The sequence below is a fragment of the Balaenoptera acutorostrata genome, chromosome 3 (assembly GCF_949987535.1).
Source record: "Balaenoptera acutorostrata chromosome 3, mBalAcu1.1, whole genome shotgun sequence".
NCBI classification, from domain to species: domain Eukaryota; kingdom Metazoa; phylum Chordata; class Mammalia; order Artiodactyla; family Balaenopteridae; genus Balaenoptera; species Balaenoptera acutorostrata.
This window is the reverse complement of record NC_080066.1, coordinates 43,496,676-43,519,172: the sequence shown is the minus strand read 5'-3', so window position 1 is coordinate 43,519,172 and position 22,497 is coordinate 43,496,676. Positions and strand designations below refer to the sequence as shown.

The 22,497-nt window shown below is 42.7% G+C and overlaps 1 long non-coding RNA gene across 1 annotated transcript in view; it reads left to right on the top strand.

The window, feature by feature from the left end:
• Window positions 1-22,497, top strand: part of LOC130707663 (uncharacterized) — a 41,675-nt gene that overhangs the window by 2,825 nt on the left and 16,353 nt on the right. Inside the window, exons 2-3 of the long non-coding RNA XR_009007667.1 lie at window positions 6,337-6,418; window positions 6,724-6,836. This is a non-coding gene — a long non-coding RNA (uncharacterized LOC130707663). The remainder of the gene's footprint in view (window positions 1-6,336; window positions 6,419-6,723; window positions 6,837-22,497) is intronic.

The following is a 22,497-nucleotide window of genomic DNA, read 5'->3' as shown; positions in this document are numbered from 1 at the left end:
AACACAAGAGAAGGAAAAGACCTACAATAATAAACCCAAAACAATTAAGAAAATGGGAGTAGGAACATACATATCGATAATTACCTTAAATGTAAATGGATTAAATGCTCCCACCAAAAGACATAGAATGGCTGAATGGATACAAAAACAAGAGCCATATATATGCTGTCTACAAGAGACCCACTTCAGACCTAGGGACACATACAGACTGAAAGTGAGGGGATGGAAAAAGCTATTCCATGCAAATAGAAATCAAAAGAAAGCTGGAGTAGCAATTCTCATATCAGACAAAATAGACTTTAAAACAAAGACTATTACAAGAGACAAGGAAGGACACTACATAATGATCAAGGGAGCAATCCAAGAAGAAGACATAACAATTGTAAATATTTATGCACCCAACATAGGAGCACCTTAATACATAAGGCAAATACTAACAGCCGTAAAAGGGGAAATCGCCAGTAACACAATCATAGTAGGGGACTTTAACACCCCACTTTCACCAATGGGCAGATCATCCAAAATGAAAATAAGTAAGGATAGACAAGCTTTAAATGATACATTAAACAAGATGGACTTAATTGATATTTATAAGACATTCCATCCAAAAACAACAGAATACACATTCTTCTCAAGTGCTCATGGAACATTCTCCAAGATAGATCATATCTTGGGTCACAAATCAAGCCTTGGTAAATTTAAGAAAATTGAAATCGTATCAAGTATCTTTTCCGACCACAACGCTATGAGACTAGATATCAATTACAGGAAAAAATCTGTCAGAAATACAAACACATGGAGGCTAAACAACACACCATGTAATAACCAAGAGATCACTGAAGATATCAAAGAGGAAATCAAAAAATACCTAGAAACAAATGACAATGAAAACACAATGACCCAAAACCTATGGGACGCAGCAAAAGAGGTTCTAAGAGGGAAGTTTATAGCAATACAATCCTACCTTAATAAACAAGAAACATCTCAAATAAACAACCTAAACTTACACCTAAAGAATTAGAGAAAGAAGAACAAAAAACCCCAAAGTTAGCAGAAGGAAAGAAATAATAAAGATCAGATCAGAAATAAATGAAAAAGAAATGAAGAAAATGGTAGCAAAGATCAATAAAACTAAAAGCTGGTTCTTTGAGAAGATAAACAAAATTGATAAACCATTAGCCAGACTTATCAAGAAAAAAAAGGGAGAAGACTCAAATCAATAGAATTAGAAATGAAAAAGGAGAAGTAACCACTGACACTGCAGAAATACAAAGGATCATGAGAGATTACTACAAGCAACTATATGCCAATAAAATGGACAACCTGGAAGAAATGGACAAATTCTTAGAAATGCACAACCTTCTGAGACTGAACCAGGAAGAAATAGAAAATATGAACAGACCAATCACAAGCACTGAAATTGAAACTGTGATTAAAAATCTTCCAACAAACAAAAGCCCAGGACCAGATGGCTTCACAGGCAAATTCTATCAAACATTTAGAGAAGAACTAACACCTATGCTTCTCAAACTCTTCCAAAATATAGCAGAGGGAGGAACACTCCCAAACTCATTCTACGAGGCCACCATCACTCTGATACCAAAACCAGACAAAGATGTCACAAAGAAAGAAAACTACAAGCCAATATCACTGATGAACATAGATGCAAAAATCCTCAACAAAATACTAGCAAACAGAATCCAACAGCACATTAAAAGGATCATACACTATGATCAAGTGGGGTTTATCCCAGGAATGTGAGGATTCTTCAATATATGCAAATCAATCAACGTGATACACTATATTAACAAACTGAAGGAGAAAAACCATATGATCATCTCAATAGATGCAGAGAAAGCTTTTGACAAAATTCAACACCATTTATGATAAAAACCCTCCAGAAAGTAGGCATAGAGGGAACTTTCCTCAACGTAATAAAGGCCATATATGACAAACCCACAGCCAACATCGTCCTCAATGGTGAAAAACTGAAACTCTTTCCACTAAGATCAGGAACAAGACAAGGTTGCCCACTCTCACCACTATTATTCAGCATAGTTTTGGAAGTTTTAGCCACGGCACTCAGAGAAGAAAAAGAAATAAAAGGAATCCAAATTGGAAAAGCAGAAGTAAAGCTGTCACTGTTTGCAGATGACATGATACTATACCAGAGAATCCTAAAGATACTATCAGAAAACTACTAGAGCTAATCAATGAATTTGGTAAAGTAGCAGGATACAAAATTAATGCACAGAAATCTCTTGCATTCCTCTACACTAATGATGAAAAATCTGAAAGTGAAATTAAGAAAACACTCCCAATTACCATTGCAACAAAAAGAATAAAATATCTAGGAATAAACTTACCTAAGGAGACAAAAGACCTGTATGCAGAAAATTATAAGACACTGATGAAAGAAATTAAAGATGATACAAATAGATGGAGAGATATACCATGTTCTTGGATTGGAGGAATCAACATTGTGAAAATGACTCTACTACCCAAAGCAGTCTACAGATTTAATGCAATCCCTATCAAACTACTACTGGCATTTTTCACAGAACTAGAACAAAAAATTTCACAATTTGTGTGGAAACATAAAAGACCCCGAATAGCCAAAGCAATCTTGAGAAAGAAAAACGGAGCTGGAGGAATCAGGCTTCCTGACTTCAGACTATAGTACAAAGCTACAGTAATCAAGACAGTATAGTACTGGCACAAAAACAGAAATATAGATCAATGGAACAGGATAGAAAGCCCAGAGATAAACCCACGCACATATGGTCACCATATCTTTGATAAAGGAGGCAAGAATATACAGTGGAGAAAAGACAGCCTCTTCAATAAGTGGTACTGGGAAAACTGGACAGCTACATGTAAAAGAATGAAATTAGAACACTCCCTAACACCATACACAAAAATAAACTCAAAATGGATTAAAGACCTAAATGTAAGGTCAGACACCATCAGACTCTTAGAGGAAAACATAGGCAGAACACTCTATGACATAAATCACAGCAAGATCCTTTTTGACCCACCTCCTAGAGAAATGGAAATAAAAACAAAAATAAACAAATGGGACCTAATGAAACTTAACAGCTTTTGCACAGCAAAGGAAACCATAAACAAGATGAAAAGACAACCCTCAGAATGGGAGAAAATATTTGCAAATGAAGCACCTGACAAAGGATTAATCTCTAAAACATATAAGCATCTCATGCAGCTCAATATCAAAAAACAAATAACCCAATCCAAATATGGGCAGAAGACCTAAATAGACATTTCTCCAAAGAAGATATACAGATTGCCAACAAACACATGAAAGAATGCTCAACATCATTAATCAGTAGAGAAATGGAAATCAAAACCACAATGAGATATCATCTTACACTGGTCAGAATGGCCATCATCAAAAAATCTACAAACAATAAATGCTGGAGAAGGTGTGGAGAAAAGGGAACCCTCTTGCACAGTTGGTGGGAATGTAAATTGATACAGCCACTATGGAGAACAGTATGGAGGTTCCTTAAAAAACTAAAAATAGAACTACTATATGACGCAGCAATCCCACTACTGGGCATATACCCTGAGAAAACCATAATTCAAAAAGAGTCATGTACCACAATGTTCATTGCAGCTCTATTTACAATAGCCAGGACATGGAAACAACTTAAGTGTCCATCAACAGATGAATGGATAAAGAAGATGTGGCACATATATACAATGGAATGTTACTCAGCCTTAAAAAGGAACAAAACTGAGTTATTAGTAGTGAGGTGGATGGACCTAGAGACTGTCATACAGAGTGAAGTAAGTCAGAAAGAGAAAAACAAATACCGTATGTTAACACATATTTATGTAAACTAAAAAAAAATAGAAAATAAAAGAAAAAAATGGTCAGAAGAACCTAGGGACAAGATGAGAATAAAGATGCAGAACTACTAGAGAATGGACTTGAGGATACGGGGAGGGGGAAGGGTAAGCTGGGACAAAGTGAGAGAGTGGCATGGACATATATACACTTCCAAACGTAAAACAGATAGCTAGTGGGAAGCAGCTGCATAGCAAAGGGAGATCAGCTAGGTGCCTTGTGACCACCTAGAGGGGTGGGATAGGGCAGGTGGGAGGGAGGGAGATGCAAGAGGGAAGAGATATGGGGACATATGTATATGTATAAATGATTCACTTTGTTATAAAGCAGAAACTAACACACCATTGTAAAGCAATTATACTCTAATAAAGATGTTAAAAAAAATAAAATAAAGATGGCTTCACTCACACACACACACACAAATCAATGACAGTTCTGTTAGGGCTGGTAATTTTAAGGGCAAAAGATGCTGGGCCTCCGGGGTTGAAGGATGGAGGTTGTGTTTCACTGGTGCTCATTCTGGAAGGAAGTTAACAGAAGTGCTTAAACCTTTAACCTCCAGCGAGTTGGCCACCAGGAGGAGGAGGGCAGCTCATTAGCATAAGGTGACCCTGAAGGTTTGGCTTCCATCCTCTGCGACTCTGAGATCCACAAGATGGCAGCAGCCACTAAAACATTACACACCTTGTCCCTGCTGCTCTGGGAATTTCCAAATTAAAAAAATATCCGCAATCTGGAGAAGACCAAGAAAGATCCTTCATTCTGGTCCTGCCCCCATCCTTCCAGAACTGTCCACATCAGAATCAATGTGAACACCCTGGTCATAGAGCTGTTAAGGAAAGAAACTCCTCAGATCTCTCTTGTTCACTCAACTGATTCGTTTACTTATTTCCCATCCTCCCAATTTTTTATTCTAAAAAATTCAAACTATAGACAAGCAGGAAGATTAACACCTGTTTGCTCTTCACTTCGATTGGTTGATTATTAACATTTAACTACATTTATCTTATCTCTGTCTCTGTCTGTGCCTCTGTCTCTCTCTGTCTCTCATTCTCTGTCTCTCTCTCACTCCCTGTTTTTGGCTGAAACATTTTAAAGTCAGTTGGAGACATCCTGCTGTTTCACCTCCCAGCAATTCAACATGCATCTCCTAAAAATGAAGACATTTTCCCACATGAGCACGACATCGTTGTCACCCTCAACAAGTTTATCATGGATACATTAATATTTTGTAATATACAGTCCTTATTTAAATAGCCCCTGTAATCCCAGGTATGTTCTTTGCAGGGATCTTCAAACCGCCTCCAGACTCCATTCAAGAACTATGCATTGCATTTAGTGGTCATGTCTTTTTTTTTTTTTTTTTTTTTTTAATTTTTATTTATTCATTTATTTATTTATTCATTCATTTATGGCTGTGTTGGGTCTTCGTTTCTGTGCGAGGGCTTTCCCCAGCTGTGGCAAGTGGGGGCCACTCTTCATCACGGTGCGCGGGCCTCTCACTGTAGCGGCCTCTCTTGTTGCGGAGCACAGGCTCCAGACGCGCAGGCTCAGTAATTGTGGCTCACGGGCGTAGTTGCTCCGCAGCATGTGGGATCTTCCCAGACCAGGGCTCGAACCCGTGTCCCCTGCATTAGCAGGCAGACTCTCAACCACTGCGCCACCAGGGAAGCCCGGTCATGTCTTTTTAGTCACACTTTTTTCTAGAGCTGTCCTCCAGGATTTTGAGGGTTTTTTTAAAAACAGTCCAGTTCGTCTGTTTTGTAGAATGCCCATCACCCTGGATCAGTTTCGTTGTTTCCGTACGATTAGATTCAAGTTCAACATTTTGGCAAGAATGCAACCTGGGTGATTTGGTGTCCTTCCTGTTGCATCACTGCAGCTGGCACGTGTTGTCATGTGGTCCTGTTCCTGGAGATGCTGAGCTGGAACTCCTGGCTGAGGGACCACGCCTTGGGCAGGGAACCCTTCCAGTGGCTCCTGCAGCTATGAGCTGTACGCTTCCTACAGTCTCTTCTCTCCCCACAGTGGTCAGGGGGATATTCTGACGGTGTCAATCACGTCAGGACCTTCCTTTGCTTACCCCCTGTCCCATGGCTTCTCATCACTCCCAGGAAATTCCAGATTCCTTGCCTTGACCTTCATAGTTCAGCACGATCTGCCCCTGCCTACCTTCTGACCTTGTTTTGCATCACTCTCCTCCTTGTTTACTGTGTTCCAGCTGCCTGGTCATCTTTCTGCATTTTTGGAGACACCACCCCCTCTGCACCCTTGGTTCCTTCTGCCCGAGAAGCTCTGGCAGGGCTGGATCCTTCTTATCACTCAGGTTTCAGTTCAGATATCATGTTTCCATCCCTATCTTATTTTTTCTCCTTCTTTTTGTCTATGAAGCACTGATCACCATTTGATATTATCTATTTACCTATTCATTCACTGACTAGTTTATTGTTTGCCCCATCCCACAGGTCCACAAGCCCCACGAAGGCCAATACCTGGGTTGTTTTGTTCACCACAGCCTCGCCAGCCCTGAATAAAGCTCAGCACATAGTAAGTGCTCAGTTAACACTTGTGAATGGATGGATGGGTGAATGAATGAATGAAGTCAACATGACACCATATAGGGGCATTGTTTTAGATTTGGAGATGGAAAAATAAAGAAGATATGGTTCCTGCCCACAGGTGGCTCCTGGTTTAGTGAAGACAGCTTACACATAGAGAGACCGCTGGAGTCCTATCTGCTAAGTGCCATGTGCCCTGGGTGTACGGAGGAGAGGGTGGCTGATTATCCTCTGAGCAAGGGAAGCTTTCCAAGTATGATGACTGCAGAGCTCATTGGCATGTTTGTGGCACAGATTTTCCTCAAGAGTGCTGTGGTGGCCCCACTGGAGCAGTGTGCTGGGAGGCACAAGACCCAAAGTACGGGTCCAGCTGTGTGACTGCAGACCAGATGCTTAACCTCCTAAACGTGAGTTCTCTCCTTTGTAACATAACGGGCTTGTACTTGAGAATGTGTAGATTCATTTGACTCCAATGTTATCTGAGACCAAGCTCTACTGTTTGTGAGCAGCTTACCCTAAACAGACTTCTTCCCTTTGTGTCTCACTCACCTTGGCTGTAAAATGGGTCTAATAACACCTACCCCACACAATTGCTGTGAGGAGTCATGTGATGGTGAATCAAAAATAAGGGGTTGTTATGGAGAACAGTATGGAGGTTCCTCAAAAAACTAAAAATAGAGCTACCATATGATCCAGCAATCCCACTCTTGGGCATACATCCAGAGGAAACCATAATTCAAAAAGATACATACACCCCAATGTTCACTGCAGCACTATTTACCATAGCCAGGTCATGGAAGCAACCTAAATGTCCATCGACGGAGGAATGGATAAAGAAGATGTGGTACATATATACAATGGAATATTACTCAGCCATAAAAAAGAAAGAAATAATGTCATTTGCAATGACACAGATGGACCTAGAGATTGTCATAATAAGTGAAGTCAGACAGAGAAAGACAAATGATATCGCTTATATGTGAAATCTAAAAAAATAGTACAAAGGAACTTATTTACAAAACAGAAATAGAGTCACAGATGTAGAAAACAAACTTCTGGTTACCAAGGGGAAAAGGGAGGGAGGGATAAATTGGGAGATTGGGACTGACATATACAAACTACTATATATGAAATAGATAACTAATAAGAACCTACTGTATAGCACAGGGAACCCTACTCAATACTCTGTAATGACCTATATGGGGAAAGAATCTAAAAAAGAGTGGATATATGTATATGTATAACTGATTCACTTGGCTGTACAGCAGAAAATGACACAACATTGTAAATCAACTATACTCCAATAAAAATTAATTTTAAAAATTAAAAAAATAAGTAAATATGCAAACCACACACACAAAAAGAAGGGGTTGTTCTTATTCAGGGGCAGTTCTTCTGAAATGAAAGAATCTCAGATTGCCTGTGTCTTCAGAACTTTCTTTCTGCAGCTGCCCCAGGAAGAAAAACTACCATTTTAGTCCAGACTGCTTCTCTGGAAGCCTTGGCATTTTGAGCTGCAGGGTCATTAAAAGACCAGATGGCAGAGAAACCTTTTAGGCTACTGTTTCCAGAAGTTCCATGGTTCAGTTAGAAACACCGGTGCCCTGGCAGTGCCCTGCAGAAATGAAGATCAATGATGCCACGTGCCATCAGTGCATCTGTGCCTGTCCTGGACACAGCTGCCCACCTGCTTTGGAGACAAAGAGCAGAAACGAGGCTTGGACCTGTCACATGTCACCATGGCAACTGCTGTGTATGTGTTCCCTCGCTACCCACCAACCAGCTGTGGAGCAAGGGCAGTGCCAGGGGCCTATGGAGGGGGCCAATGGGGATGGCAGGGAGCTCTAGGGCAGGTGTGGGAAGGTCTGGGTGGGGAGCAGAACGGCAACTTTTCCTTCTCTTTCTCTCTCTCTCTCTTTCTATTTTTTATTGAGACATAATTCACATAGTATAAAATCCATCCAATAAAATTCAATGGTTTTTAGTATATTCAAAAGTGATGAAACCATCACCACTACCTAATTCCAGAACATTTTCGTCACCCCAAATAGAAACCCTGTACCTATTAGCAGTCACTCTCCATTCCCATGTACCCCTCCACGGATTTCCCTACCCAGGGCATTTCATATATGTGGAATCATGTAATATTTGCCCTTTTGTGCCTGGCCTCTCTCACTTAGCGAAATGTTTCTAGATTTCATCCCTATTGCAGCATGTATCAGTACCTCATTCCTTTTTTAATGGTTGAATAATATTCCATTGTATGAATATACCACACTTTGTTTATCCATTTGTCCATTGATGACCATTTGGGTTGTTTCTACTTTTTGGCTCTTGTGAATAATACTGCGTTGAACACTTGTGTTCAAGTTTGTGTGTGAACATGTTTTAATTTTTCTTGGCTATACATCCAGGAGTGGAGTTGTTGGGTTCTCTTCCTTTTTTTCCTGCCACCCCACAATAGTCTCATGTTTTAGCCCAGGTACATAAAGGATAAGGAGGATAAGGGGGGCATTTGGACCCTCTGACCACTGAGGGTCCTACTTAAAAAAAATTTTTTTTATTGGGGTATAACTGATTTACAATGCTGTGTTAGTTTCAGGTGTACAGCAAAGTGAATCTGTTATACAAATACATATATCCATTCTTTTCCCACATAGGCCATTACAGAATATTGAATAGAGTTCCCTGTGCTATACAGTAGGTCCTTATTAGTTATCTATTTTATATATAATAGTGTGTATGTGTCAATCCCAATATTCCAATTTATCCCGCCCCACCCTTACCCCCCGGTAACTATAAGTTTATTTTCTACATCTGTAACAATATTTCAGCTTTGTAGATAAGTTCATTTGTAGCCTTTTTTAAGATTCCACATATAAGTGATATCATATATTTGTCTTTCTCTGTCTGACTTACTTCACTCAGTATGAGAATCTCTAGGTTGCAGCAAATGGGATTATTTTGTTCCTTTTCATGGCTGAGTAATATTCCATTGTATATATGTACCATATCTTCTTTATCCATTCCTCTGTTGATGGACATTTAGGTTGCTTCCATGTCCTGGCTACTGTAAATAGTGCTGCAATGAACATTGGGGTGCACGCATGCTTTCAAATCATGTTTTTCTCTGGATATATGCCCAGAAGTGGGATTGCTGGATCATATGGTAGCTCTATTTTCATTTTTTAAAGGAACCTCAAGACTGTTCTCCATGAGGGTCCTACTTTTATGACTAATGAGTTCTGTAGGCAGAGGAGAGCTGCACAGCCAGCCAATGACCCGTTTCCCATTCTGCTTTGGCTCACAGCTATATCAGCTGTATTTTCCTGCCTCCCCAAGGTTAGATTTCGCCATGTGACTTTGATCCAGCCAGGCTTCATCACGAAGCCCACTGTCAGGCCTGGCACAGTTCTCTTCTCCTCTCCCCTTCTGTGTCTGTGACTGAGCACAGAGGACCCAGGGGGATTCTGCCCTAAAAGGTGCCAAGCCTCTCCTCAGAGGGGGGCCCACATCCCTGAATGTGGACCAGGGGCCCTCCTGCCAGCCTCCACTTCTTTGTGATGTGAACAAGGAATAAGCCTTTATCACCTTAAGCCACTGAGACTTGGGGACTGTTTGTTACCCCAGGGAGTCTATCCTGCCTAGTACGGGTTCTTCATGTAAGAAGTGACTGTTCAGTTTCTAGAATTGTCCGCAGAGCTTCTGGTCCTGCTTCCTACCTTAGCCCCCAGCTCACTCCATGGTGGTGGTTTTTGCACAGGCCTCGTTGGATGTGATGTTGTCTGCTAAGATGACCAACTGTCCTGGTGGTCACCTGGGACTGAGGGGGTCTCCTGGGATTTGGGACTTTCAGCTTTGAAACTGACGCTCTCACCCTGATCTGGGACTCAGGCTGAACTCCACTAACTCTGGCCCAGCGGGAAAGAATATCATGTCTGTCGCATGTAAAGTTTGGGAGAGTTGAGGCATATCTAGGAGATATTTGCCAGCCCTGGACCGGGGTTTGTAATCCCACCTGCACCCTCCCAGTGGTGGAATTAGCCATTCTCAGGCTGTGCTGGGGGTAAAGATGTGGGGCATGTGAGGTCAGCGTGTCCTCAGCTAAGGCTGACATGTAGTGGCCCCTTAGATGTGGCAAGTGAGACTTGCTGTAAGTGGGGAGGAGGCTGATCAACATTTGGGAAATGAATCGGGAACTCTAAGAAGGGGGTGAATAGGGTAGACAGCATGGCAGCGGGAGGCATGCAGGAGGAGAGCAGGCAGGCGTGAATGGAGGACCAGAAGCAGGTGTATGGAGAGGGAAGAGTCCAGACCTATGTCTGCAGATGTGTTCCACCTGCCACTGGGCATGCCTGTGGGACTGGGGCTGTGCTCTCCTTCAGGCTGTGTTTGCAGTTTTGAGGCTTCGGCTTTGTCCCTGCTGTGACTTCTGGGTTCAGTTTTGTTTCTGGCACCTGAGGTCTTCCAGTGACCCCTCCCCTGCAGAACGACCCACCCTGGTTGCTTCAGCAAGTGGGACGCACACTTGTCGTCACGTGGTCAGAGCTCAGTGGGAACACACCAAGAGGGCAGGCATGGTCCCTGTGTGTGTGGTGTGCAGTGCTACATCCCTGGCCTCAGCTTCCATCTGTGACCCAGGCCACCTCCTCATCAGTGCCTATCTCTGGTCATGGGGAGCCCAAAGAGTGGGTGGACCGGCAATGGCCATCACCACCATCAGAAAACAGTCTTAAGCTTTTCTGTTCACAAGTCAATGGTACCGTTGTTGGGAATGAAGGCGAGCTTCTTGTCTGGCTCTGCTGTAAGTCAGAAAATGAGAACTAAACACTCATTAAGGTCCTCCAGGGATGGAGACAAGCTCTCTCACTGGCCATTCATAAAAGTGAATACGCTATCCCTAGAGCCAGATACTAGCCTTGAGTCCCTTTCTCTAAGTACCAAAGGGTTTTTTTTTTTTCTGGATCATGAAAAATAAATGCCCGTTTTTCTTCAGTCAAGTCAGCATGAGGGATCTACGGGGGAGAGAATTGCTGTTCTTGTGACGGAGGATTTGCTGAATTTTCTGCAGCCAAATATTTCCAAGTTTGTTTCCACATGGTTGGCTGGAGAAGACATTGCAGCTGGTGATACAATGTGGGGTTCTGTAGGAGGGCCGCCTTCTTAGTAGAATGGGCTGGTGGGGAAAGGGGGCAGACCTGGATGGTGGTCTGGGGTAGAGGGGCCACCATAGTGCTGATTACCACCAGGTACGTGCCTGCAATTGTGTCAGACACTTCAAATGCCTTCTTTCGTTTGAGTTCTCCTGGCAGCCCTGTGAGACGTCTTACAAAGGAGGAAACAGACTCAGAAAATTAAGTATCTTGCCCCAAAATACAGACCTGAGATTCAAACACAGTTTTACCTGGTTCCAAATCCCAGCTCTGAAATGAACAGCTATTGTAGTCTGCCTCCTGGCTGTGGGGTAGTGGGTTGTTCAAAGGGATGTTTTTTAGAAGCTGTCCAGTGGGGAAGAATAAAGCTGGGCTTGATTTGCGAAGTGGGTAGAGGTAAGAGGAACAGCCCTGTGGGTGCTGCCAGCCATAGGGATAGACCCAGGCACAGGGAGCAGGGCTCTGTCCTAGCACTCTTTGCTTCAGAGCCCCAGCCAATGACAGGGTGGCAGAGATGGTGGAGAGGAGTGGAACAGGTGGGAAGGGTGTCTGAGCACCAGCTAAGAGAGTGCAGAGCTGGGATTCCTTACCAGTGGGGACTGAGAGTGCTAACCAGGAAAGCATGACAGAAACTTGCTTCAGTAGACTTGTCAACAGCACAGGGCTTATTAAAGCTGGGAATCCTGGCTCCACGAGGTGCCAGGGCTTCACCTTGGCTCCCCAGACAATGGGTCTATGACTGTATGATTTGTTCCAGACAATATCCAATTATCCTCCCTGCTCTGATAAGGCCAGGCAGGGGCTAAGAGACTGAAGACAAGGGTTAGTTTTCTTCCGAATGTACTGAGAGCCAGAATTCTTGACCTTTGGTGAGCGCTGCAGGATCTTGCCATAATGAGGCTCTCCCTCAGTCTTCTGTGTGGAGCCCACTGTCAAATCATGAACTTGGATCCATAACAATGATTTGAGACTGAGCTGACTTTAATGCATATGAATGGTGTGAGCTTGGGTAAGTCACTCTCTCATCAGGCTTATTCATAGAAATAGACAAGCTGATTCTAAAATGCATAAGGAAAAGCAAAGGAACTGGAATACCAAAACAATTCTGAAAAAAAAAAAACACTCAGAAAACAAATTTGGAGGACTACCACCACCTGATTTTGAGACATACTATAAAACCACAGTAATCAAGACCATGGGGTATTGGAAAATGGATAGACACATAGATCAATGGAATAGAATAGAGTCCAGAAATAGACCACACATATATGGTCAATTGGTTTCGACAAAGATGTCAAGGAAGTGAGATGGAGAAAGGCTGACCTCTTCAACAAATGATGCTGGAAAAACTGGATATCTATATGCCAAAAAATGAACTTTGAACCATACATTGCACCCTATGCAAAAATTAACTAAGATGAATCATAGTAATTGTAAAACCTAAAACTATAAAACTTCTAGATGAAGACATAGGAGAAAACCTTTGTGACCCAGGGTTAGGCAAAGATTTATATAGGACACAAAAAGCATGAACCATAGAAGAAAAGAAATGATACATTGGACTTCATCAGAATCAAAAACTTACGCTCTTCAAAAGACACTCTTTTTTGTTTGTTTGTTTGTTTTTGTTTTTGGCCATGCCATGTGGCTTGTGGGGCTTGTGTGATCTTAGTTCTCCAATCAGGGATCGAACCCAGGCCCTCAGCAGTGAAAGTGTGGAGTTCTAGCAACTGGACCGCCAGGGAATTCCCCAAAGACACTGTTTTTAAGGAAGTGAAAAGACAAGACAATCTTGGAGAAAATATTTGCAAAACTAATATCTGATAAGGGACTAGTATTCTGGTATTAACTTTATGAATAAAGACCTTGAATAAAGGACTGTAACAATTTAAAATAAGAAAGCAAATAACCCAGTTTTTAAAAAAAAAATGGGCAAAAGACCTGAGCAGATACTTCACCAAGGAAAACATATGGGTAGAAAATGAGCACATGAAAAGATGTTCAGCATTAGTAGTTATTAGGGAAATGTAAATTGAAGTCACAATCAGCTGCCACTCCAATACCCGTTAGAATGGCTGACCATCCCCAGTCCCCGCCCGTCTGACCAAGGTTGGCGACGATGTGGGACTGGCACCCTCAGAAGCTTCTGCTGGGAATGCAAAGTGGAACAATCACTTTGGAAAATAGTTCAGCAATTTCTTAGAAAGTTAAGTACACTTATTTTACCACCCAGTGGCCCCTGCTAGGTATTTACCCAAGAGGAATGAAAATATTCACCCACGCAAAAACCTGTTTGCAAATGTTTATAGTGGCTTTATTAATAACCACCCCAAACTGGAAACAACCCAATTGCCTGTTCACTGGTGAAGGAATAAAAAATGTGGTGAATCCATACATTGGAATTCTGCTCATCAATAAATAGGAACAAACTGCTGATATCTGCAATGACATGGGTGCATCTCAAGTGTATGATGCTAAGTCAAAGAAGGCTGCCTACGCTATGATTCCATCCCTATGGCTAAAGAAGGCAGATCTATAGGGATGGCAAACTGATCAGTGGTTGCGAGGGGCTGGGTGTGGGGGGAGGGGACTGACTACAAAGGGGCATCAGGGAATTTTTGGGGTTCCGGCAATGTCTTATATCTTGATCGTGGGTGTGGTTATTGACTATGTGCATTTGCCAAAACTTATAGAGCTGTGTATAAAGAAGTTTGAATTTTCCTGTGTGTAAAAAACCTGACAAGGGCTTCCCTGGTGGTGCAGTGGTTGAGAATCCGCCTGCCAACGCAGGGGACACAGGTTCGAGCCCTGGTCTGGGAAGATCCCACATGCTGCGGAGCAACTAAGCCTGTGAGGAGCAACTAAGCCCGTGCGCCACAACTACTGAGCCTGCGCTCTAGAGCCCGTGAGCCACAACTACTGAGCCCACGTGCTGCAACTACTGAAGCCCACGCATCTAGAGCCCGTGCTCCGCCACAAGAGAAGCCACCGCAATGAGAAACCTGAGTACCACAACGAAGAATATCCCCCGCTTGCTGCAACTAGAGAAAGCCTGCACGGAGCAACGAAAACCCAAAACAACCAAAAATAAATAAATAAATATATATATATATTAAAAAAAAACCTAACAAGAAATTAACACTTTTCTTGAAATTGAAGTTTTGGTCGATCAAACTAATCAAATAGCTGCAGTTTCATGTGGTCTAATATGTAACATGATAAATCACATGGGGGTGATATAAATAGCAAAGCTTCAGGTAACTGACATAGGGGAGAGTGTTATGTAGTCCATAGTATAAGAAGGATGACACGGGCAGAGCCATATGGCTGGAAGGGAATTCTCTGTTCGTCAGAGTGACAGGGAAATGTTGTCCACGGCTCTGACTTTTCCTGAACTGAGTCTGGTCATGCAAACACATCTTTGAGTCCTTTCTCCGAAGCCAAGTCCCTCTCCTGGAGGTGGCCAGCCGTCACTGGAGCAGAGGCAGGAGTGTATTCTGGACAACAGCGTTCCCTGTGGACTCTAAGCTTCACATCTCAGTGCCCTTTTGTCTGCCAGCTGCCTCGGCTGCCAGTTATCACATAGCCATTTCCTCGGAGCTGACAAGTAAAAAGCCAATAATTCTCTGTCAGGCCGAGGCTATTCTCACAGCAAACCATTGAATGGTCCTTTCAAAGGGGTAAAGCATAGGAACAATCCTTAAATCTTCCCTGACAGGAGAGATTTAAGGGCACGGAAGGGTATTCTTGGGCTGTCCCATTACTGGATGAACGTTCAATGACAGGTATTACATGGTTAGAGATAAAATCCCTAATATCTTCGTGCTTTACCTGCTAGTGGATTTGATTCTTTCACAGCAGACAAAGTCCCTATCAAGAACTGTTTCCTTTCATGAGGGTAAGCAGCTGCAGAGAGTATGCTTTTGTCTTCAGAAAAATAGGTCCAGTTTTGAACTACTTTCTTCAACATTGATAAAGAAAAAAGCCCTTTTATCTCCCTTGAAGGCCTTTTCTGCTTCAAGCTCAAGTCAGCTGGATTTGCAACATTCTCTGACCCCACCAAAACCAGGCTGCTTCTCGAGGAGTCTCCATCAGAAACTTAATATAAGGCAAAGAATAGGCACAACCCAAAAACTCTCTTTGTCTTGAAGGAGTCTTTCTTTCTAAAGTCATAAAAATATCTGATAGACGTGGTCTCAGGAAATAGAAATCTGTTTTGGGAGAACATCAATTTTATCATATTTTAGGGAAAAATTGAGGAAGAGAAGAAATTTGCTCATTGCTTTTCTTTTCCATGGCCTCTGTTAATTTTTTACGAGGGACCTAGGACTTGAACTGATGTCTTATAGTTCTTTTTCCACCAACCCGGAAGTTCCTCTGAGGTTTATTTTTCTCTGTATTCCCACTGTACAGCACAGTGTTTGAAACGTAGTAGGGAAAGGGAAGGAAATTACTATTTATTGAGCATCCACTATACAGTTGGTTCTATGGGAGATGCTTTATGAGTGTGTGTTTATAGATACAAGTGTATCGGTTAGCTATTGCAATAGTAATGCTGTATAACAAACCATCCCAAGGCTCAATAGCTTAAGAAAGCCTCAATCATTTATTCTTTCTTTTTTTTTTCCTGGTTCAGGGATGTTATTTATTTATTTACTTTAACTTTTATTTTATATTGGAGTATACTTGATTTATTGTGTTGTGTTAGTTTCAGGTGTACAGCAAAGTGATTCATTTATACATATACATATATCCATTCTTTTTCAGATTCTTTTCCCATGTAGCTCATTACAGAATATTGAGTAGAGTTCCCTGTGATACTCAGTAGTCCTTATTGATTATCTAGTTTATATATAGTAGTGTGTAATGTTACTCCCAAACTCCTAATTTACCCCTCCCCCTCACCTTTTCCCTTTGGTAACCATAAGTTTGTTTTTGAAGTCTGTGAGTTTGTTTTTGCTTTGTAAATAAGTTTGTTTATATCATTTTTAAGATTAGATTATGAGTGATATCATATGATATTTGTCTTTGTCTGACTGACTTCACTTAGTATGATAATCTCTAGGTCCATACATGTTGCTGCAAATGGCATTATTTCATTCTTTTTTATGGCTGAGTAATATTCCATTGTATATATGTACCACATGCTCTTTATCCATTCTTCTATCAATGGACATTTAGGTTGCTTCTGAGGAAGTTTACAGCAATACAATCTTACCTCAGGAAACAAGAAAAATCTCAAATAAACAACCTAAACTTACACCTAAAACAACTAGAGAAAGAAGAACAAACAAAACCCAAAGTCAATCATTTATTCTTGTTCATATTGTCTAGGGTTTTGCTGATCTAAGTTGAGCGGGGCTGGGCTTGGTTAAGTGGTTTTTCTTGTTGAAGGTCTGTGAGTTAACCAGGATGGCTCTTTTCCAGGCTCTGGTCATTGGGGTGGCTCTGCTCCATGTGTCTCTCATCCTCCTGGGACCAGGAGTCCAGCCAAGGCATGCTCCTCTCTTGGCTATGACAGAGGGACAAGAGGCCAAGTGGAAACACGCAGGGCCTCCATGACCTATGATAGGAGTTGGTACACTGTCATGTTCACCTCATTCAATCTGTCAAAGCAAGTGACATGGCCAAACCCAAAGTCAAGGGGTGGGGAGTCAAGGGGAGGGGGTGGTAGGTAGGGAGGGGGTGTTTCAAACTCACATGGCAAAGCATGAGGGAGAAATGAAGAATGAGGCCAGTAATGTAGTCCACAATAATGTTTAATCCTGACATCAACCCTACATGCTAGATATGGTATTATCCCCATTTTACTGATGAGAAGACTGAAGGAGAGGGAGGCCAGACTGAGGTTTCAAAGCTTGTTCTCTTTCTGCCATACGGTGTTCTCTCTGCCTGGTGTTTCCTGGCACTCCATAAACACACGCTGCATACGGGTTAATAAATCAAAAGCCACAAGTCCAGCTGAAAGTTAAAATAGTTTAACCAAGAGCCTCTTTTCCTGCACTAAGTTCCAGTTTGTCTGCGGTTTCCCTCATGCACTTATTCTGGGTCTCTGTCATTCCCACATGGTGGTACTGTTCAGCGTTTAACCGGCTGGGCTGTCTTAGATGTTTGGTCATGCCCTGCTCTGTCTGGAGCAGTCAGACCAGAACGCACACAGACCAGGGCTCCCACTGCAGAAGGGGTCCTTTGTCCACTTTTCTTTTTTGCCAAAATGACCCTGTTTGCTAGAGGACAATTTCAAGCCTGCTCTGGATGGATCTCTTTTTTTTTTTTTTTTAACATCTTTATTGGAGTATAATTGCTTTACAATGATGTGTTAGTTTCTGCTTTATAACAAAGTGAATCAGTTATACATATACATATGTTCCCATATCTCTTCCCTCTTGCATCTCCCTCCCTCCCACCCTCCCTATCCCACCCCTCTAGGTGGTCACAAAGCACTGAGCTGATCTCCCTGTGCTATGTGACTGCTTCCCACTAGCTATCTATTTTACGTTTAGTAGTGTATATAAGTCCATGCCACTCTCTCACCCTGTCACATCTTACCCTTCCCCCTCCCCATATCCTCAAGTCCATTCTCTAGTAGGTCTGTGTCTTTATTCCCGTCTTGCCACCAGGTTCTTCATGACCATTTTTTTTTCCCCTTAAATTCCATATATATGTGTTAGCATACTGTATTTGTTTTTCTCTTTCTGACTTACTTCACTCTGTATGACAGACTCTAACTTGGATGGATCTCTTAATCAAAATGGATTATGCCAACAAAAAGGAATGTATCCTTCTAGGTTAGTCCCAATCATTTCACTGAACTAGGATAGTCAGAAGTACTCCTCTGCGTCTGTCAACACCAGCTCAGCATCTCCTGGTGGCCTCTGGTGGTGGTCTCACTGAAGGGCTTGTCAGGGTTGGAGGAGGAGATTTTGGAGAGAGGCAGAGCCAGCTGGCTGGGGCAGCATTGGTGACTCAGGAGGTGACATTCTCCTCTCTGAGTCACAGAGGAACTCCTTGAAGTACCCGCTGGGAGTCTGTGTTTTGCCAAATGCAGACATTGTGTTTTTCCTGCCAGCAAAGTTGTTTCTCTGCCTACACGGGGTCATCAGCAGGCTGCTCTCAACCTAGATGCCCACAGAAAAGTGAAGTGAAGCAAATGGTCCACAAGACAGCTCTTAAGGCTCACATCTCAGCTCAGCTCTGTGGGGGAGAAGCATCTGGAAGTCAGGGGATGGAAGTACCACACAGGGTGCCCTGTCTGTTTGGGGACTTGTTGCATGTAACACTACAGCCATTGCCAAAGTTTTGAATGGTTACTTCTGACATCCTGGCTAGATCCCAGGCAAGTCATCGTGTCCTACCTCTTCTGACCCTCTCCACATCCCTGTGAATGTTGTTCCCTGTGGCATCTCTGAGGCAGCACAGTGGATGCCATGTTTCTTACAGGGGGAATGGTGGAGATATCATTTCACAGATGAGCAAAATGCTTGTTTCTTGGGAGAGGGATGAAATGTGATTTTGGAAAAATTTCTGAGTGACTTTGAAAATGTTGGTGGATGAATGGGGCTATTGTAATGCCAGTCATCTTTATATACTTATTCCTCACCACTGCTTGGAATAATCCCTCAGAAGCTGAGGATGAAATTGGTTTCTCAGCGATTTCTCTTTTCACCCTGGATAGCTCCTATAGGATTATTTAGAAGTCCTCAAATCTTTATCAGTTTGTTGGTGACATGCTTCTGGGGGAGGACGAATGTGGTCTTATTTCATTGCCAGTGCACTGCCTTCTAGGAGCTGGTTTAATGGAATGGGGGCAGGGAAGGAGGAAGGAAGGAGGGAGGGAAGAAAGGAAACAGCACTTTTTGATGTGGACCAGACACTTGTTACTTTCATGCCTGTTGTCCCATTTTAATCTTCCCACAAATCTTTGGGACAGGGGCTTGGATTCCCATTTCACAGATGAGGAAACTAAGATTACATAAATGGAGCTAGACAAAACTCGGGAAAATAACAAGAGTTGGGATTCAAATCCAAGTCTCTCTGAATCCAAACCTGGTCCATGCTTGCTCCCACCTGCAGAACACCTGTCCTCCTTACCAGTCTCCCTGGGCAATGTTTTCCTTCCTTCCATCATTGAAATAACCACAGTTTCGCCCCATCACCTCCCGGACAAATAGCTGTGACTTTCTCTCCATCTCATCCGTGCTTTTCAATATTCCACTCACCAGATTTTCCCTGGACTTAGATTTGGCCTTAAACACACGAAAAATAATGATTTCTCACTGTAGATGGCCAAAGGCTCTTCTTAACTAGCATCTTCGCAGCCCCTCAGATGGTTCCTTTGGCTGCTCCCAGCCCTTCGTTAGTAAAATCTAAATGATGCTGTACAGTTCATGGGCTGAAACAGGGCCACACACAGCAATTTAACCCATAAGGCAGAGCACCTGACCTTGGAGAGCTTTCTGTCTGGGGCAGCATGGGTCCTGAAGCACAGGCCACAGGTAGATAACCAAAAGAAAGAGGCACAAATATGGTTGCTAAATAAAACCTTTACACTATGTTCAGGTGAAGGAGTGAACCAAGTGGAGTTTATTCTGGAAATAAGGTCCCAAAGCTGGCCATTCATATAGCTCTTTGTCTCAAGGGAGTATAACAAGACAAAATGGAGTCATTGCATTAGAGAGTGCAGATTAAATTCCCTTGGCAAACTGGCCTTTGACCTGGCCCATTTTTCTACATACCCCATGTCCAACATCTATCCCCACTTATTCTCTTATTCCAGATTTTTTTATAATAAGAATACCCAGAGGTCTGATTCCTGAGCTGACTCAGTGACTGCCAAGGTGGCCCCAGGTATCTCAAACCCTTCTCCTGTGGGTCACCTTTATGGCTGGCACCCTGAGTTCTACTGTCCTCTGTGGATACCAGCTCTGCCTCTTCCTCCCTCCATGCTGAGACATCAGTGCTGTCCCTTCCTCTGTCCAGCTTTCTGTTTTTCCCATCTTCCTTCTGCTACTCCGTTCTTATTTCAGTAGGAGACTTGAGCTGGGGGAAGGTTAGTGTTGTTCTATAAGCCACTGGGAGCCACTGAAGATTTGAGACCACGAGGCTGACTGTCAATGGGGACCTGGAGGTGGAGGGTGGGGTAGGGACCAAATCGGGGACATCATTAACGATGCTGTTGTAATAGTCGAGGAAAGGATAGTGAGGGTCCTAAGCTAGGAGGCTGGTGTGGGGAATGAAAAGGAGGGTGGGAATTGCGGACAGAGTTCCCTTCCACTTGGGATTCCTAAGCCCCCCGATGTTAGAAGGGAACCCCAGCCTTTACACTAAGAATATCCAGATTTTGGCTTTTGTATAAAGCTGCTAGCTGCCATGGAAAGGATTCACAGATGAAAGTTGTATAACTCTGGGCTGTGATGTGGGTAATGAAATAGAAGAGCTAAGAAAGAGGTCTCAGACAAAGGAAGGAGAGAAAATAACCAGAATTATTATAAATGAGAGAAGTGATCTCAGAGTTAGATTAAGAAAATGGGACAAAAAGAGACGATCAAGACTCTTCAAAGGAGAGAACGGGAAGGCAGAAGGACTGTGTGCTTTAGTGGAGCAAAAACTCGTGCTATTCATCTGTCTGTCTGTCTGGTTTAGTTGACACTGGAATTACTCTTAGGAAAGAAAATATTTTATTTAGGAAATAAATAAAATTTATTTTATTTAATAAATAAATAATTAAATTTATTTAATTAATATTTAATTAATATGCTCGGTATAGAAGATGAGATAATGAGGGCATACTTCAATGAGAGTCAAGAGACAAATTTCTCTGCATTATAAATAAGTAGCAATTTGGTGATGGGGTGGGGGCAGTGGGGGAGAAGAGAGGAGCAGAGAGAAGATAGGAGGGGAGTGAAAAGAGGTAGGAGAGAGTGTCAGGGCATCATGGTATGTTCTGAGGCTTTTAAGAATGGGGATGATGTTACTCAGAAATGATTTGCATTTCTGAGACCTACACCCCCTTTCCCAGGACCTTTGGAAAGTCTGCTACTTCCAATGGGAGTTTTTTTTTTTTTTAATCCACAGACACCACCAATGCACTGGATCCCTCGTCCAGGTTCATGCTGTGGGGTTCAGGGGGCTGCATGCAAGGGTGAGTGAGGTTATCCATCTGCTGACCTGATTCAGCTACAGAAACTTGAACCTGGGGGGGATGCTGTGATTATAGACTTTTCAGGAACACTCAGAAATCTTGGGAGAGGAACCTGGATTTCTACGGGTCAAGGACTGAAGTTCTAACTGGTCATATCTACTTCTTAAGGACAGGGAGACCCCAGCTGGATTACCTATCTTGGCTTATCTGTTTTCTTTTAGGGTCTAGCTTGCCTGAATAGGTTACACTAGTTTGGATTGACCAATTACTTGATTCAGTGACCTCCAACCAGCTCAGGTGTGAAATTTGGGAATCTCGGAGTCAGCTAGGGAAGCACAAATTTTGGATCTGATCTTTGTGGGTAAGTGTGTGTCAGGAGACTGGAACAGCAGGAGATACAACTGTCTAGAGCCAGTGTCCTGGGACTTTCTTCCAGCGGCAATCAGGACAGCTTTCTGGAGATCCGTCCAAACTGCCTTGTTCCAGAATGCATAAGCTATACCCTGAATCAGTGCTGCTCAAAATTTAATGTGCCTCTCAGAGCTACCTGGATGGCTCACTCAGATGGTTTGCTGAGTCCCATCCTCAGAGTCTGGGAATGGGGCATGACAATGTGCCTCTCACAAATTCTCAGCTGCTGCCGCTGCTGATTTGTGAAACACGCTTGGAGAACTGCTGTTCTCAACCAGCATTTCTCAAACTTTAATGTGCATGGGGATCCTCTGGAGATCTTGTTAAAAAGCAGGTCTGTGGTGGGTCCTGGTAATTTGCATA